A 17572-nucleotide genomic window follows, 5' to 3' on the forward strand; every position below is an offset into this window, starting at 1 on the left:
CGTTTCACAGTCTAAACAAAGTCATCAGTCAGGTGATGCTGGACACTGCGTTGCTGTCTATGCTATTTCCGCCAGTTATGTTGTTTGTTCTTTCATTGCCCTTTGGCCAAATCGTTGGAATCACTTATTTAGGTATAGTATCAGAAACCTGCTTTCCGGTAAGGCCTGGTCGGATTTGCTACGCTTTCTCAAACAAACTTAAGAAATGCCATGGTGCTCATGTTCCATGGTAACCAATTGCTAGTCACACTGCATCACCGATGGCTGTATGTTTATGCTCACCACCGCAAATGCTGTTTACCTTGAAAATGTTTAACAACGCATTGGGGAAATGATTTCTACGCTACTCCGTAATAAAACAGAAAGAGGAGGGCCCGGATATTATTTAAAAGCGTGGTCGTCTGATAGACATCATAGGGCCATGCCCAGCTCATTAGCATGACATTATTAATTATATTAATGGCACCATAAATTAGACAGGCCTAAAATATCCCCAGGATAATAAAGCAATTTATTAGACTTGCTAATTAGGTACGCTAGTATTTGCACTCCTACTATTTTCATATAAATAATATGGGAAAACGTTCTTGTTTCAATTGTCCGTATCGTATACAGTAGCACAGATATCCTGTCGTCGTGATGACCGTAATGCGAAAAGGGCCTGCGTCCGTTCCGTTACGTTCCCATCTATCCATCGCTTTTCCCACTTCGCCGAATCTATCCACAATGCGCGCTATTTCCGAGCTGTAATTACGACCATTAATAAGCCGCCGCGTAAATTAATATAATCATTGCCGCCATTACAATGTGAAGCATTGCAATTAGTCAAACATGCAATTGGTTACAGTAGCGTATGCTGGTAGCGAGCCCAGACAGATGGTTTCGGACGGCCGATCACGCTCCCGTTCCACGTCTCTGTCGTCGCTAACCGCTTAGCGTTGGTTAAACTAGCTAGAGACGCTGCCGATCCTGTTCGCTCGTTAACTTACAAGTTCGCTGGAAACATGTCAGGCAAGTTCGCTGCCAGGAGCCTTTGAAGCGAAAGCTGATTCGACCACTTGTCCCCAACGGCGGCGGATCGGGGTCGACATTCAGTCGAAGACCATTCGCACGCATCACTGGCTATCATCGGTGCAGGATTCATTCAATGGCAGTAGCAACGATATTCCGTGTCCATAAACCTTGGAAGAAAAGGAATTTAACGCCAGTTGTGAATGCGGGTGCGACGGTCGTTCCGGAAAGCTTCACGGTGCCGTACTGGTCATCAGCGAGATGGCCGGCTTCATAGAAGAAACTAACGTCGATGAGAAAGAGTAATGAAACATCTAATCAGATGTCATACTGTAATAATCAATATAAATCGCTCGGTAGCTGGCCATTTGTGTTTGATAGGGGCAGTGATAGTCCTGTTGTGAATTAGATCTAATATCATAGTGAAAGAAATTGGAAACAATATGGCAAATAAGGGGGTGTGGGGGTCGTCCTACCTATGCGCACAGGATGAAAACAAATTTGACACTGATCATTTGAACACTCACTTAACAGTTCGTATCTTGATTCGGTTCAAACAGTAACAAAGGAAAATGTAGTAGGGAAATTTAGGCGAGCTAATAAATGGCCTGAATTAGGCCTGAGCTAACAGATTGACAGAGGTTTTGTTGTGGCATTAGTATCGAACGCCGTAGGTCTAAACAGCGATTGAGTAAACATTGTAGCATATGCTTGAGCTGTTACAAGCGCGATAGAAGAAAAAAATCGGCTAGGAAATGTCCTATTCAAAAGTGTAAGTACATTTTTGAATATGTAGGTTCATCGTTGACGCAGCATCTGTGTAGACTAAAAGCCCCTTTTTTCCCGTGCCCATTGTGGGCGTTACATTTCCCCGGCAGATGCGTTACGTACTAGTAGGAATTAAGACGTTGACCAGTGAGTAAACTATAACTTAACTTACTGGCGTAACTTTGTCTTGAAACACTCGGAACACAGAATATTTTTCACGTGGTCAATAATACCACAGAGCCTGTTAAATTTTGTAGGCTTTTAGTGAGACGAAATGGGAATGAATTAGATCGATATGTAGGACTTAGCAGTAGTTGGTACTGGCGCTGTCGCAACGATTTTTACATAATTAATTAATTAATTAATGTTGCCGGTTTCAATATTTGACCGGAATCGAAATCGATATCTGAATGAGAATCTCAGGGACGATTTGTTTAGCTGGTAACCAACGGTCGCTTGCACCTACATTATAAATCGTTGCTCGCTGCCTGTGGCAGGGGGACCACCGCAGCTGTTGTGTCTGAGCAAAGCGAACGAGTATTGACAGATTAAAGTCATTATTATTACCCTTGTACAAAGGACTTTTGCGGATCCCCTATGATTTTGTCGTTTCATTTCCCTATGTGGATGTAAATAAAGACTGAATAGGGTCCTTGTAATAATTGATTTCTGGACGTGGGGCAGGCTCAATGGAAGCTGTTGCGGCAAAGGCATATGGAGATCTTAGCATTCATGTTTTATATGAATTTTATTACTCTTCTTAACTCTTACTGGCTCAATGCAACAAACATCGATATCCATTTCATTCATGCTCCAGTTACTGACCTCAGACAAAGGAAAGCTAAGCTTTGTATTCTGAATAGCAGTAAATATTAACGCTAATGCCTATCGCTTATCGTTCTTCATTCAGCTTCTCTGTTGATTAAGCTGCCGCTTCGTCTATTATTAGATACGTGAAAGCTTCTGTACGCTTTTGGATGACAGATATATCTCAGTTTTTCAACAGGCTTTCAACAGTTCTTATTGCCCTGTTTACTATTGCTGATTAGCTAGTTAGTGATCCAATCCGTATTGCGAGGCGCGGCATAATGCCCCTGCTGAGAAAACGAAATCACTTGTTACGGCCCGGTTATAGCCGTGCTTTACGGGGCTTAATGCGCTTGCGCCATTCGAAAAAAGACCAGCTACAACCTTTGTCGCTATCTCCAACATGTCTGAAGCATCATCAACCACCCTAATGGCTACCATGGTGCACCCACATGAAAAAGCTGGAAAAAAAAACCAATATTTTCGTGGTTAGCAATGACTGGTGGCGCCTCACCCGCATTCGCAAGGCAACCCACGGCTGGCCAGCAATCACAGTTGATTGCATGGAGATGCAAGCGGCGTGACCGCCTCACATTGCCCCTATATGTCGCTGTTTATACTGCACCCCGTTATAGAATCGCGTCATGTCGATGTAATACGGTGGCTCCAGCAGCGTAGTTAAAGTGAGGCAGCAGGAAATTGGTCGGCAGGTTGCACGAAAAACCCCTCAGTGGTAGTGGACGTAGTAGGTCCATGTACGCCGGTGTCTATAGGTCTTCTTAATAGTCTTATCGTCCGCAACTGAGGTTGATGAAAAGTACGTCGCTTCAAGGTTCTTACTTCACTATTTATTTATCCGCGCTGCTGCCGTTCGCGTTAAGGAAAGTACGTGTAGAAGGGACATACAGCATTATACTGAAAATGACAGATCGTTGCGTTTACGTCTGTGCTTTTGCCGCTCCAGCTAGTACGGTTACCGGTTTTTACTTTTCAGTCGTAATGTCTGGCGCCGGCTAAATGATCGACGGTTATAGATCGCAGCTTCGCTGGTTGATATCGTCATATTGTAAGATATTGTAAAAAAGCAGGGGAGGAGGCCTTTGTACACATTCTAGCCCAATCGTATTCAACATGGAGTGTAGTGCATATTCATACCGCTTAAGTTACAAGCTGTAAGAAATGACGGTGCCCGGTGATAACGTGTTTGTTGACAAAGCTTCGACGCGCTATGGACTTGCATGTTGAAAGGAACCAAAGTTACGCTGTTGCAATACCCAACAACGGCGGAGCTGGGAACATTTGTTTAACTGTCTGTGTGTAACTCATAAGATCGCACTATGAAGACAGCAGGTAACGCGGCTAGACTGTGACCTGCTGATCCGCGGACAGAATACTACTAGGCTTGATTGGTTCTCGGCTTTTTGGCCAATACCAAAACGTACTATTGTAAGCCATGTTTATTTCATTCAATGCATTTTTACTTACCGCGACGTTTAAACGAACTCCTAACAACAAACAGCATTTACATTCGGCTGCCGTAACGAAGTTCGTCTCTAGTAAGTTCACTGTAACGTCAACGAGCGTGCGTGTCCACTCTCGTCTTTAATGCCCCGCTTCTTTAAGCCTTCATTCGGCAAGCAAATTGTAGTGCTTACATGGATCGAATATTGTAGCAGCTTGCCAGCAAGAAAACGGGAAGAACTTCTTTTCGGGTACTAGCCTTGAGTAACGTCCTTTACCTGGCATTTAGTTTTAGCCCAGGTAAAGATAGTGTGTTGGCGGTATATTGATAAAACGTTTTTTTCCGTTTGGTTCCGATGAATCGTCTCAGCTTTGACACACTTACTTTAATGGGCTGTCTAATTGTTAGTCGTGTAGTGCGAACTGATGTAAAAATTAAGCGGAATATAGGGACGGCCCTCTTGATCAAACTATATTGTATGGTTTTTAACAATATATGACCTAACACGTACGCTTGTTGCTGCCCGCGTACTGCGAGAGATAGTTATTCGAATGTAATCTTTTCTCTTACGAAGCTCTTACGTCCGGTATCGTAGCAAGGCACAGTTCCATCTGACAAACGGTTGGCACAAAACAATGCGTCTATGCCCGAGTTCGGGCCTAGACCATTTCGTATCCTCAAAAATTCGCACATATATTACCCACTAACCTATCATGGAAACGCTTTCGCCCTATTAAAATTTAACCGTCCCAAAATCTCAATGTCAACCAAAAATCTTTCCGCTCCCAAAAAAACAAACAAGTTATGTTACTCTTCTTTTTGCATGGCCTGCATCCTGCTTGTAATGACCATCGGTCCGTACTACAGCTTATCTGAAGGCCCAACATTAGCGTTCATTGAGAACCTGTTAGAATCAGTTAGCATTTTATCCGATACCATTTGCTAGCCTCGCTGATAAGCACAGATAGATATATCGTTAAGTTCCCCTAACGTCAGCTAGATGCTTAGTGCTGAGCTTATATCGTACGACGAAGGAAACGAAAAGCGCATAAAGTCTTCACAACCCCCTGCCTCCCCCCTCCCGGATTGGCGCCTCCACATAATCGTATTCGGTTGGTTTGTTTGCGGTTGTAGTCGGTCCGGTTTGAGCACACCGCATCACCAAACCTCGCCACACTAGCGAGGACCATTATAGCTCGGATCTTCGTACACACGGCTGTCGAAGACTTCTGGCTTGATCCTGTTCCTGTCGTAGTATGAAACTCCTATCGCCGCTAGCTCACTGCTATTGGGTTCCGTTGAATTTCGGTGGTCCTTTACGAACTTGATTACTGCGCTAGTTAGTACGCGTATGGAGTGGTGCTAATCAGTTGACTCGACCGCTGGTCCGGCCATGCTCGAATAAGTCACCCCAGCTAACGTGAGCTTTAACGTAAAGAACGGCTCGTTTCACATTCAACGGCAATCTGACGGCTTCCGCTGTTGTTAGGGCTGTTGTGAAGCAATGATTCCCCAAAATCGGGCTGAAAAAGGGATAGATCAGTTGCTCCTGAAGAGAGATGTGATCTTCAGATTTATGTTCCTGTGTTTATCAGTTCATGCTACTGCATACGACACTGGATAGCTTGGCAGTGAGGTGGTTGACCTCAAGATTTCATTCTGTTCGCAGGAGCTTCACTCTTAACGAGTGGGACACGATGACGAGACAGGACGAACTTTTACAACCAGATGCAGATGGCGATGTTCAATAGGCGCTATATTCCACCGCCATAATTACTAATACGGTGACGTAAAGTTTTACTCAGACTCTCCCACCAGTAGCAATACAGATTAGTTTTGGCCATAGGACGACATCAGGCCGTCACCTTGTAACGGAGACTTCGGTATAGTTTAGTGAACTAAGTGATTAGATAGAAAAGAAGATAAAATATACTGATCATATTCTACGTAGATTAGCGGGTAGAACTTATATCAAACGGCAAAAAAGCAGGAGCGTAAAGTAGCTCAGACATTTAAATAATGTCAGATATGTAGGTAAAAATACATTAGGATTACACGAAATTAGTTGTCTAGTTATTGATTTTTTGATTCGGGTCTTATTTAGTCGGTGGTGATGATAGCGGGAAGTGGACTGAGGTGTTACGGCATCATCGATAGGTACGTCAAGCTGGATTAGGACGACGATGCTGTCCCCTTGCATTGAATTGTACTTCGTTATAATTAGGCGAGCACAAGATGGGTGACACAATAGACACGAAACGAAGCAAAGCAGACATTGATTAATGAGGTAAAACTGAGTCTTAGACATCGTTCGTTGAATTTTTATGGCGAGCGCAAGGTAAATCTACTAGATGAGTAGTAGAGACAGCTTGTTGATGCGGCTATCAGATTGTTCTCGTACTGCAACAATTCTTCCGTAATGGATAATCTGACCTTACCGATGCCTAGCCTATGAATATGTAGAAATCTGGCAGCGGAAGAAAACCTATTAAGCAGATCTGTCCACTGCTGCTAGCGCGAATCAGCCCTTTTCGGTCTGATCGTTAAGGTCAAGCATTTGGCCTATGTTGAATAGATATATAGGCACTTCGACTTCAGCCAGTTGTTCGGAAGGACAAACGTCAGTCGGTGCACAGACTCACACGTCTCAGTCCAATTGATAATCTGAAGCATAGTCAGATTCGTTATGTAACGAATTGAGTATTTGAATAATAATTAGATGATGCTAGCAGTGAAGACAAAATTACACGTCTTCAATTGAAGTGATCAAAGTTTTACTCGTCGATTTATTGATTACTTATTACTATTATTAAGTACTGAATTGCTAGTTCGTTAAGTTTCGCTACCTGTTTCGTTCCTTAAGGAAGCTTATTACATAGTACGAATGTAACACACATCCGTAGACTGGGCAAATAATGATGTCTACAACAAGCAGCGTTTATCACCTTAAATTCTTCTAATTAACGATGATTTTTCGTTTCTTCGGGCCGTTACAGATGGATAATTTGGCGGATCGAACGAGACCGCTCGGCGCTTGATGCGCGCCGCAGACTTCAATCAAGAACTCAGGAGAAAGAATTACATCTCGACTATACTCAAATTTCGGCTTATTACATTAGAACCTCAATTGAGTACGCCACCTCGACGCAACAGCCTATACAATACGAAGCAGTACAGAAGAAGAAGAAATTATTTATTAATTGTTCGAACGTTCGTAAGTAAGCGACGAAGCGTTAAGGCAAACACTTTCCGACACATCCGTCTAGAACAAAGAATTCGAAGACAAATCGTTGCAACTAAACACAGAAAATTTTTACGCGACAGAAACCATCGTCCAAGGCAGAAGTTGCATCGCTGGCACATTCATCGCGGGTCCGTTACACAGACACGTTTCATGTACCGCAGCGCTCTGAACAAGGTTCGTGAAAGCTTACATAAAAGCAAATCGAATTGGCTAGAAGCGAAAACCAATACCTCTGCCATATCGTTGGAGGCCGTTCAGCTAGCTTCTCGATTATAAGTTGTGGAAAATTTTCTTTTCTGAAAAAAAAGTAACATTTTATAAAATTAATATCCCCACTGGGACAATCTGGCCCTGAGCCCCTATTGGTATAGGAGTACATGACTTTACCAGTTATTATTAGTAGATTAGGTGAAATGGTCATCAGTTTCTCATCTCAATTGTCTCTAGTTTGTTTAACAGACCTGAGACTGTATCTGGTGGTTCTGTTTTTCTCTTCGTGATTCTACCTTCCCGCCGAGTTTTTAACGCCTAGCCTCTTCTTTCAAGGTCTGCTTAGGGGACTTTTTGCCAAGAACCCAGCCCGCACTCAGTATAGATATGGCAAATTATACGAAGATCTCCATTGCTAGCTATCACTACACTACCACAGGCGCTTACACCGAAAAACCCATTGGTCGTCTAATCATTTCTTGTCACATATCTGTTAGACTCGCGGTGTCTACAAACGCCTGCCTAGGCTCTCCCTTTAACTAGAACCATTTCTCCGAGTATCTCATTCGTTTTCGTTCTGCGCACCGGCGGCAACGACCAAACCGCGAATGAACGGCCTGGGGGCACAGACGGAGGCTTCTTAGAAAAGAAAGCTCCAAGAATAGTTTCTCCAAGTCGCGGTCCGGAGCTCACTCAGAATGTGAGGAGTCTCGGGTCCAGTAAAGGAGGGAATTATAAGGCAAGTCGTTGGAAACCATCTTGTCAAGAACCAGTTGCCGCTTGTAAAGCACTGAGGCCGTAAAGGGCGGGGGGCTGCAGACATGTAGCGTATTGCCCTGCTCCATGCGTCTGCTTGCATCTGCGTAGATATCCGCGCAATTTTTGCCCCTATGTGTACGTTCATTTGGAGAGTGGCGTGTTAGTACGATATCGTGCGATCGTATCGGTGCGTTTGTGCTTGCCTTCGAATGCCACACTAGTTATAGTATGGTTAGCACGAATCGATAGGGGTTACGGACAGGGGCTAACTGTAGGCCGTTCTTCTACGATAGTAAACCGCTCCGAACCCTAAAAATCTTAGATGGACGCAGATTTCTCTTCGTCGTCGTTCTCTTTTTCTGCTCAGTGGATATGTGTATTTGTGTATGTCACTCACCGTACGCGTAGCCCTTGGTTACACACAGTACTTCTCCACGTCGCTATGGCAGGAAAAGACGAGATATATGATGTATGATAGATGCGGGCAGCCATATGGATGGTAATGACCTACCCCGGTTTTTGCCCTGAATCTCCGATATTTTCCTTGGCTCCGGCTTTCTACTTTAGGACCCTCCCCTTACCCTCCCCCTCCCCCTCCCCCTCCCCCGGCTCGGCCAGGCCAGCCTGCAGTCCAGCAGGCTTGTCCTTCCCTGTCCCGTACTTCCCTGTTTCCCGGGGGTTACCCACCCGAAGCTTGTGATGATGCCGTGGGTGTACCGACCGCCTTCGTTGTTGGTTTGACTGCTTCCCTCTATTGAACATAAAGCTTTTCAGGTTTGAAGTGGTAGATCAGCCGGAGAACAGCTTTTTCATATAGAAAACGAAACCGCAGTCTTGGATGGCTGAAGAGCCGCGCAAAGGGAACGCAGATTAACCACCGCAACCATGACAACTCGGTCGTGGTCGACACGGAAGAACGGGAAGTTAGGGACCCCGTTAGGATACCCACAAGGCACGGGTAGTCAGGCACTCAGCAGATGTGCGCGCCTGTGTAGTTCATGCTGACGTGGACGATAAGAAGCCTGCTTCTCATACGAACGTCAGTTGGCAAAGGCGAGAATAGCAGAAGTCGCAAATCTGTTGAACGGAGTTAAATAGAAGTCTTAAAAATATGCGACGAAGATAACGCACGAAGCTCTAAAGAGCGTAGGGGCCATTCCGATACCGGAGTCCTATCACTAACACTAGCATTGGTAGAAATAACCTCTAATAACGGGTGACCGTACAAAATTGGCGTTGGCAGTCACACAACTATTTAGGTTCCGACAAATTTGATGTTATAGTGTATGAGTTTAACCCTTTAACGAGTTAACCTCGAAAACAACCACCGATTGATGGGTCTGTGCTCGTTGTCCTATTGTTCATTTTCGGAAGAAAAATTGCATTTGCTTCATTGACTACAAATTGTAAGGAAATATGGTAGTGTGACCAATTAAATCCATTAACAAACATCCACTTTGTGACACATAATGATCGACCTGTAATACTTGTTGGTATAGGGCCGACCAACCTAGGTAACCATTACATATATTCGTGATGAGTTCGTTAGATCTCCACGATATATACCGCTGTTTCTGGGCCAATCCGATCATTTAAACGACACAGCATTATAATATGGCGAATCTTGGTAGCTAAATAACAAAACTGCGTTCAATTGAATAGTTACTTCTCCAAGTGCTGTTAGTACATTTCAAAATAGTCCTCGTCTTACGTTCAGTCACAAACACTAGAAGCGCCCGATTCGTTCTGGAAGTCCCGGCCGGACGAAAGACTCCGCCGTTGTGCTACTGACCATTATGAAGCTTAACAGAAGAACGAAGTCATTTGTTCCATTAATCTCGCTGACTGTTTTTTTTTTTAATGTTAGGACATGATCATTCAGTTGATACTGTTATAGCATATTTTTCTCGTAAGTGTCGTTGATCTCTGCTCCACGCTCTCAATATCTACATTGTTAGAAAAAAGAACAAATGGATTTTTGGACATTATTCAATTGTTTGGCTTATTTTTCGCGTGTTTGATTGTCATACTCAGATTCGGTCTGTTGCTCTTAATGCGGTAGTCGACGTTCCACCATCGTGCCTGAGCGGGTGGCGCGAAATTCAAATCTCGGCGATCCGACAGGCTGGCTAGTAACAGCAGCATTTGTCAAGCAGCAACAAAAAAGGCAACGACTGCCATTTTTCATGTTTTCAGTTTGTTTAAGCTTGGCTATGTGTGTGTATTTGTGTTTGTTTGTTTGTTTGTTTGTGTCTGTGTGCGTGTATGCGCGAGTCTTTTACGAAAATAACGCGTTAATGTTACCACGTTGTTTAACGTTAAGTACATCGCGTTGATTTACTGGATTATTTTTGAAGTTATTCTAGTAGGTAGAACCATTGCAACTACTATTCTTCTTCTATAGAAGGCGAATCTATTGGGAGAGCTGTTGCATGACCGACTCAATTTTACGGTGTTATGACACAGCCCATCACACGGTTGCCGTTACGACGCTGAAAGTTACACTAAATGAAGTGTTCGTCTATTCAGACGACGGACAAACAGCTACTCAAGCTTTGAACCAATCTGTTCAGCTCTGATACTGCTACTATCCGTCGGAAGGCGTAGTAACAACAGAACGACATGAGAAGCCTGTCATAATAACGCTATCCTAACAATTAAGACTTCTGCTAATTCAGAGCTAGGTTAGAATAATCTATACGTTGATTATTATTATTCTGTGAAATTCAGTTAATGTAGCGGGATGCCTCTAAGAGTGTCGTTGATGCTTAAGGCGCTATCGGGATTTTTGAACGAGGCAATGGATCAGATAAATAGGATTTTGGAGATACAGACTCATGCTTCTCCCCCTTTTATGCATAGACTCAGACTTGTGAGCGGGATCCGCAAGCTGCCTGGCCAATGACGCAGTACCATTTACCATCAATAACGGCAATGTCTGTGACGATCGTCGACAGCTTACTGCGATTTTAAAAATTCAACTTAAACACTGATCAAAAGTGTAGATTGAGCATGTATTTGCGCAGTATTACGTCGCAGTTCGAGTATACATATCTAGCCATATGGGCTACTCTTAACAAACGGCAATCATGATTATGTAGTTGATCTGCCTGCCAGCTACACGGATTTCAAAATTTCGCTCCGATGCCGCGGCCTCATACGACGCGGAGGAGGCTTCCGCTATTACCTACTGTTGATGCCACTATTTATGAAGTAAGAACGAAGTATAGAATAACATAAACAACAAAAAAAAAATACTATATTAGCATGAAACAGTTTTTTTTTCATTTTGTGGCCTTCGCTTAGTCACAATATATTCATGCCGATGGCCCATATCAGCATTTTGTCTTAAAATGAAGGCGGCGAAGCACGTGTCCAGCACGTTCGGCCCTATAGCCTACCAGACACCAAGGTCCCATTTGATATCAACACTACTTACTATACTCACTACGGACGCCACGTTAGGCATCACTGATGGCCGGGGCTCCGGCATAAGTACACCAAAGTACAAAGCTAGACCGAACCGCTGCGCGCCCTGACAGATGAATCCAGACGCCGCTTTTTTGCTGTCCACAGCGGCGGCTATAGTAACAGCGGCAGCCAACGGCAGTCATAGGACACCACTAGCCGCGCCTAAAGTTGGATTATTCTGATTAGAGCATGGCCCGAGGACGTAAACGCACCGAGGCGTACATCTAGGTCGCTTCGTCCCACCATTCGTTGTCACTAGCCCCTCGCCGCTGACTGGATATTATGCAGTGTTTATTTTCACCAGCCACAACAGTAGAGACCTCAACAACAACAACGATGACGACGACGGTGGCGTAAACGCCGACGGATTTGCAGTGTATCCAGTGAGGGCAGTGGCAGCGGCGGCGAATTTAGCCGGCCGCGGTGACTAGGGGTTGGCTTAGAACAACACGAGACAATAGGACCGCATTACAATGATTCGCCCGAATGTAACGTGTGTCGCCTAATGGATAGAACTTGGTGGTGCGGCCTGCCGTAGCCTGCTTCTGCCGCGGATGATCGCGATTGTGGAGTTAATGGCTCTAATAGCACTGCTGGATTTTTTTCGCTTTACGGCTGGACTTTTTGTGTATTAAAGATTGTACCTATTCCTATTTGTATGTGTAAATTCAATAGTGCACGTGTTTGGATTGCGTTGTTTATTTTTGAGATGTGACGCAAGGCTGGTGGTCGACGGGCGATTCCTGTGGTCTGCCGGCCTGAATTGCGCTTGTGCCTGTGCATGTGGGAACCTACGACAGGGTGTAGTGAATGCTGGCTGATTGTCGTGCGTGCCGTTAATGCGCCAGCTGGTGGGTGCCTGGAGCGCCAAAACTCGCGCTGTCGACCCTTCGTAAAGAAAAACATCTAGGGGACGCCTTGATGTGCTTGTTTCAATACAATTCGCTAATGATGTTCCAAGTAAAAAAAGACAAGGAGCCAACTGACAGATAGGAGGACAGGAAAAACCTTTTTCAACCGACTGCTGCTGGAAACAGTTGCCTGTGTTAGTGCAAAATGTTGCTCCATTAGATTAAATTTGTTAGAAACGACTGAGAAATTTCGCGCGAAACAGCCAACAAGTTGGAAATAACGATATAATAGTGTTTGCTTTGGATATCACTATTCGAGTTGCTTTTACGTCAAGAGACAGGTGGTGAAAACGACAGGTGTCGAAATATTTCGATAAGTGGATACGATGGCCTGCGAAATTAAGAATACGTACATTTTCCCCAAGCGACTTTTGCCTTATAGAATTAATCATCTATATGTATCATTCATTTGACATACATATAGATGATTTATGATGACATATGTATTTACTTAACACCCAACTGCTCTCCTATCTGTAACAGACCCAAAAACTTTACCGGGCACGATTGACCACTGAAAAATAGCGTCCTGCCTGTTTAAATAATTATGATGTAGAGTGTACGGCAACTTCGACAAACGGTTTGCCTCCCGTAGTTCCTGTGACATCGTCGTAATAATCATAATTACTGATGTTATGTTAATAAGTTCGTTTTTTTTTTTACAATTAATCAACAATTTTAATACGTGCGGAGTATATCAGAGTTGTTCATCAATGCCGCTGAAAAGCGGCGGGGCGAGTCTCCCGGAGCAGCTTATGCTACACCGGGCTTTGAGCGCATCGTATCAGTATGTAAACTAGATTTCCTTGTTCCCACTTTCTATAAACAAACAAACAACTTCACCTAACAATAACCGTAGTATCAATGGCTAAAACAAAACTAGGATGAAGTCAAGCTTGACTTCATCCTACTGCATGAACTTACTAATAAAATTCGGCCAAAATAGGCACAGAACGCTATGTCTAATGAAAATGTCCACTAGAGCCATCTGGTGGTATGCCGATGAAACTCCGCCAATGACGCGAATCTGTTACATGTAAAAAGTACGGCCAATTTAGTAGTATTAGAGGTGTTACAGAAATACTATAATATAAGGTTAACTTGTACCTTGTGCGTTTTAATCATTAGAAGCGTAAATGTTTAAAAGCAAGTTTGTATTGATTAAGCACAGTAATCAGTACGTAACGTAAAGATCAAAAGTCTTATTTCAGATAAAATAGGTTGATCACTTGAAATTCTGATGGACCTTCCTGATATATTTCTCTTGGCTGATTAACTGAGCTTGTATCATAAGCCACATTATATCTTATAGGCTTAGTTAAAATAGCGTTTTCAGTTTCAAGTGGTTACCGATATTCTACGTTCTATATAACGAACTCCTAACTAATTTATAGAGATTATGTAGCGTACATCGTTGGCCAGGGGTCAACATCTAAGTTAACTGGACTCGTAATCGATGGAGATTTGCACCGAATTCCGCACTGCTGTTTATAGCTAGCAGGCCGTTAGCCTTTTTCTGTACTGGGGTTCAGGCCGCAGGCAGTTATTCGCCAGTAAGGAAGATGCTTAGTATTTGATAGTACATCCCATAGTGGCAGGCAACAAAAAAGGTAGGGGCTCACAGCCGACTGTGGCTCCTGCAAACAAACGAATTCGGTGTTGACGCGTGTGAATTTTGACGTGGTTATTTTCCCGTATGTCTTCCGATTTCTCGTAAATGCAACTGCTGCCTGTGATTTTGCTCGTGTTCAGGCTCTTATTTGGCGCCTTCATTACAGCCTTTCCATGCGAGGGATGCTAATGACTCTCCGTTGTAAGAGCAACGCATTACCAGGGCGCAGTTCATAGTCGGACGTCGTATACTTCCACTAGAGTGACGCCGTTGCACTGCGTGAAGATAATTACAGGTGTAGCAAAGCAAACAAATAGCAGATGTCCTTATGACCATCATCCGCATCAGCATCATCATCATGGAAGCGTGCTGTCGTTTGCAGAACGGGCTGAACTTCACAACTTCAATAATATCGCGGTTTCAATGATGCAACGCTGTTGGCCGCCGGTGCTGACCAGCGTCGCTGACAGCGAAAAATCCAAAGCGACCTCGTCTGCATTGTCATGGCGATAGTAGCGAATAATTTAGTCTCTTGCGTTTCTCTAAATTACTCGATTGCATCAAATACAGAGAAAAACCATGGATCAAGGCAGGAGGAATGGTTCACGTGGCAACAAGCGTCGCCGTTAAGCATGACGAGGCGGGACTACACGTTCATAGATCTACAGTTGTACTATTCATCTGTAATACGCGCAACCAGAGGAACAGGCTTTAATTGGGTCAACTGACGAGTCCTCACACAGGGCATCCCAGGGAGAAATCGGCAAGCAACGCGAGAAAGAAACAGCGACAATCAACAGCTGTTAACGAACTGTGTCACAACAGCGACAGGAGCGAACATAGAAAATAAGATAAATCGTCTTCGAGAGAATGCCAGTGATATATACAGTAACTGTGTATTCGCGTATTCAACCCGGTAAAAAATCTCATTAGTGATAGTGCATCCGCACGTTATTCTACTCGTTTAGACGAACCCAAATCAAGATGGAGCTCGGCGCTTCCGCGACAGGAGCAGCAACCAATTTCTGCCCCAGCCAGGTCGCAATTATAGTTCTTTTTGCCGGAAAACAAGTTTACCTTATAGAGACGTGATGTTGAGAAAGCGGATAGAGTCACTAGGCTTTTTCCTGTTTGTCTCATTTTAATCTTCAGCGACTGGTTAGGACGAGGGCGATGTCCCTTGTTGGTACTCGAGTTGCTTCTGGCTCGGGATGACCGAGACGAAGCCTAACAGCAGCACCAAGCAGAAAAGTTCATTAAAGCAGTCACTTATAGTTGAACAAAAAAGGACGCAATCGGCCTAATTAGCATAATGTTCAGTATCACAGAATGGTTTTTTCGTAACTTTTAATGTCGTGGCCGTTCGTACACCGTTTATCTACTCTATGATACAGCGGCACGGAAGTATGGCGGTGACGGCAAACGATGTTAGGCGTGGCCGAATATATTTACACGCTATTTAGGACATCCGGAACTATATTCCCGTATAATAGTATGTAGCCTAATGGAACCCAAAATAATGTGTAGAAATTGCCACGATAACAAAACCACTTGAACGTCAAAGCAATAGCATTTATGATACATAAAATCTAATCAACACATGAACGGAGATGTATTTTGTACAAGCTGTTATTCCAGCAAAGCCCGCCGAAGTTCGGCTGGTGAACTCCCGGGTTTGTTTCTAGGCCCGTCTGTCTGTTTGCTCTGTTTAAACGGTTCATCACCACACCGCTAGATCCTCATGCCGTTAGACCAATCTATTTATGCTGATCCGAGTCTGTGTGACCTCTGCACGTCGCTTCTGTGGGCGCAAGTCTGCGCCTCGAGAAGGCCACTTTGAGCACAAATAAACAGGCGGCAGTAGGGGCAGTCTGTGCCTGTTTGCCACGACCATTCAAGTACCGAAATACCGGATGATGCAAACTAGAAGATGGGCAAAAGGAACTGCATTTTGCCTCCGTTCGGTGGTAAAATTGGTATATTTCGATTTTTTGCCTTCGGCCGCGCTTGCTTTGATCAGATTTAGCATGCGGACATATTGGGCAAGTTGGCACTGTTTGATTAATCTCGGTAAGTCGATCAGCCACCATAGATGAACTCCAATGTAGTCGTTTCAAAGGTATGAGTGGTCACCATCCGGGGTACGTTCGTTCGCTGCTCAGCATGATCTCATAGACAGGCATGGTGATCCAAACAGATCGATCTGAATATAGTAAAACTGATCCATTTACGAGATACGCTAAATGTGTCTATCTGCTGCTGTGGATAGATAAACTGGACATAGTTAGTCGGATACTTGATGCATAAAACTGTATGGAGAGCGACGCACATAATATACATACATATCTCGATATAATAAATAGGATGCTCCCTTTTGGCCTACAGACGAATCGGTAAACTTGTACAATAAACGGAAAATGCTTTTGCAAGGATTTACATATCATATAATTACCAGGCATAACGAGGGCTAAACGTCCGTGGACGGGGCAATTACAGCGGCTAGTTTTTTCTGTAAATCCGAGTATACGATTGCATTGTACACACAAATGCTATGAAATGTCAGCGATACAGACTAAAGGAGTCGGTCGTCTCCGAAAAAAAGTCACGCATTTCTCCCCATTTTACTGACTGAGGTTGTAGCTACTCTGTCTAAATACGAGGCCTGCACACCGTACCGTGATACCGCTGTCCTTGTTTATATATTTTCCTATTGTGCAAAGCCTAGTTCGCTATTGGACTAGCTAGACAGTATGGATTCCAACGAAATAGAGCGAAATAATCAGATCAGCATCGTTGTGTCAGCGATAGATCCTGTGCCATAGCTCCTAGTGATCCACGAACTCAGAGGATTGTGAAAACGGAACACGAGGCTGAATGAAAATGCAAATACTTGAATCATAGCTGCACTAAAAGGGTAACGGCGACAACAATAACAACATCAACAACTCCTTGAGGAACTTTCTCTTGTATAGAGCAAGAGGTTATCCTCTCTTTCCATTTTCCTCCATTTCGTGTATAGAGGATGCGGCATGCGTTCCTTTGCAGCACAGTGGCTGCATGAATGCCCCTCTATGATGCCTACGCCCAAAGCGCTGATTGTCTGCGAATAATCTGCTTGGCTATCACATGCTCAACACGGTCATCTATGTATTCTTCAGAACCCAAAGACACCGACCCATATCACATGTCTATGGAAGCAGTTACCAGTTCGTATACGGTGATGCCAAATGTCCCTTCTGCACTATGTGCCGCCACTCTCACTCTACTTCCAACCTGCCTCTTGGTATAGCAGCACGATGCAGTCGACAGTTGCCAAC

General features: G+C 44.1%; 1 protein-coding gene and 1 long non-coding RNA gene across 4 annotated transcripts in view; one reads left to right on the top strand and one right to left on the bottom strand.

Annotated features, from left to right (window-relative positions):
• LOC111245274 (uncharacterized) overlaps positions 1–17572 on the bottom strand; it is a 344964-nt gene that overhangs the window by 290348 nt on the left and 37044 nt on the right. The gene's annotated exons all lie outside the window — the stretch shown is intronic.
• Positions 1–17572, top strand: part of LOC111244652 (uncharacterized) — a 33934-nt gene that overhangs the window by 4084 nt on the left and 12278 nt on the right. The window contains exon 2 of the long non-coding RNA XR_002670997.2: positions 7045–7466. This is a non-coding gene — a long non-coding RNA (uncharacterized LOC111244652). The remainder of the gene's footprint in view (positions 1–7044; positions 7467–17572) is intronic.

Source organism: Varroa destructor, unplaced genomic scaffold (assembly GCF_002443255.2).
Source record: "Varroa destructor unplaced genomic scaffold, Vdes_3.0 BEIS01000002.1, whole genome shotgun sequence".
Classification (NCBI taxonomy): domain Eukaryota; kingdom Metazoa; phylum Arthropoda; class Arachnida; order Mesostigmata; family Varroidae; genus Varroa; species Varroa destructor.